This window comes from Bison bison, unplaced genomic scaffold, assembly GCF_000754665.1.
Source record: "Bison bison bison isolate TAMUID 2011002044 unplaced genomic scaffold, Bison_UMD1.0 scf7180017858442, whole genome shotgun sequence".
NCBI lineage: Eukaryota > Metazoa > Chordata > Mammalia > Artiodactyla > Bovidae > Bison > Bison bison.
The window spans coordinates 8,402-10,552 of NW_011489014.1; the positions used below are offsets into that span (position 1 = coordinate 8,402).

A 2,151-nucleotide genomic window follows, 5' to 3' on the forward strand; every position below is an offset into this window, starting at 1 on the left:
CCCAGGGACAGAGGAGCCTTGGTGGGCTACAGTCCACAGGGTTGCAAAGAGTGGTACACGACTGAGTGAGTAACACACAAGAGAGGTGAGGGCGGACTCTGAGCACTGAGAAGTGTGCAGGAATGACTCCACAGCAAAGGTCAAACAGAAGTCCTTCTACTGAGGAAACTGGAGTCCTGAAGGAAGCAGCTTTCTTCATGGAGGAATGGCCCAGAGGCTTTGAGACTTGGTGGCCTTGGGCTTGGCTGCCCCAAGCTAAGGGAGAACCCTCAGCTGGTAAGAGGGAGGAAGGGAGCTTGGCACTTTCCTTCTGCCCTGCTCAGACGCCGTTGCCCAGCATCTGCCCTACTGCAATGGTTGTTAATGCCTGGGAGCTGCCAAGGTTTATTTGTTTCCTTTCTGGATACTTGTCTTAAACATGGGCAAATACACGGCCTTCCATGGTCATACTGTTTACCTGGCCCTCGGAACACCTTTTTATGTCAAGTGGTTTGATGCGCCCAATTCCTGAATTGTTGTATTGCTGTTGAATACACCTTATTAACATATTAAAATGGCTGTACCCAAAGACACCATCCCTTCTTTGTTGGAATGCCAGTGCCAGATCTGTGTGGAAATCCTCATTGAGCCCATGACACTACCTTGTAACCACACGCTCTGTAAAGCATGTTTCAAGTCAACTGTTGAAAAGACAAATTTGTGCTGTCCCAGCTGTCACTGCCAGATTGCTTTCTGGACTTGGTACCACACCCAAAGAAATTCTCTTGTCAATATGGAACTGTGGGAGATAATTCAAAAACACTATCCAGAGGAATGCAAACTTAGAGTCTCTGGGCAACAGTCAGAGGAAATCATTAATGACTGTCAGCCAGTTCACCTGTTAAGTCAACCTGGGGAATTAAGAAGAGAATATGAAAAGGAGAGAAGCAAGATGGAGGCAGAGTGAGGAGCCAATCAAGAAGAAGAAAACAAAGCCAGTGAAGAATACATACAGAGATTACTGGCAGAGGAGGAAGAAGAGGAAAAGAAACAGGCAGAAAAAAGCCACAGAGAGATGGAGGAACAACTGAAAAGTAATAAAACCCTGGCAAGAAGGCTAAGCCTTAATATTAGCAATATCTGTGAGGAGTGTCTTGGCTTCCCCCTCGGATTCCAAAAAAATCTAATCCTGTCATAACCAAGTCACAAAGGAAAAGGAAGAGCAAACAAAAAAACACTGGTGATATTCAGAAGTATTTGTCACCAAATTCTCAACTTGGGTTAGCATCACAGTTTGTAGTTGTAGAAGAAGACAGGAAAACCTCCATGTCCAAGGAGACTGACAGCAGTGATATGAAGAACCCTACATGGCAAGATACAGAAATTGAGGAAGGTATGCCTGCATTTTCTCCTCAGATATGCTTTGAAGTTCAAAAGCAAGGTGCAGAATCTTCAGTGGAGTCACCTAAACCTAAGTTATGTGCCAGAGGTGGAGAATGGTGTCTTGAAGGAAATTAAAACAAAACATTCATGAAAAAGTTATGTGTCACAAGTCATAAGGAACCTAAAGCCGGAGTTCCCTCTTCTGGAGAAGCTGCAATTAAGCCTTATGGTAAAACTGAGAGTGGATGTACAATATCAGATATAACACATACACTTGAAAATAACATTTGTGACAGAAAATGAGGAGTCTCACCTACTGAACAATAAAGATATCTCAAAAACAAACAAACAAAAAAACAGGAATCTTTGTCTGAAGCAGTCAGCAATCCATGCTGTTTTACAAAAAGAAGAAAAATGTTCCCCAAATCTTCCTCAGGCTGAGTAAACAAGTCCACTTTACCCCAAGACTGATAGATTTGGAACCTCTTTGAGAGACATAAACAAGAAGAATGGGACAGGTTATTTTCTGTTTCATTACAGCTTCAGAAAGAGGTGGATCAAGAAAAAATGAGGCTAACCTGGCCAAAGGATCCCCGGATGAATATCAGTTATGGGCTATGTCTTCACCTCCAGACAAAGTACTAAATGGACAGAGGAAGAATGCCAAAGATAGAAGCTTTAAAAGACAAACTGATCTAGAGCATCCACCAAAAACCTCAGTTCAGTTCAGTTGCTCAGTCGTGTCCAACTCTTTGCGACCCCATGGACTGCAGCACACCAGGCTTCCTG

General features: G+C 43.5%; 1 pseudogene; it reads left to right on the top strand.

Annotated features, from left to right (window-relative positions):
* The first annotated feature begins 553 nt into the window (after window positions 1-553).
* The window catches only part of LOC105005456, a 2,145-nt pseudogene continuing 547 nt past the window's right edge, over window positions 554-2,151 (top strand).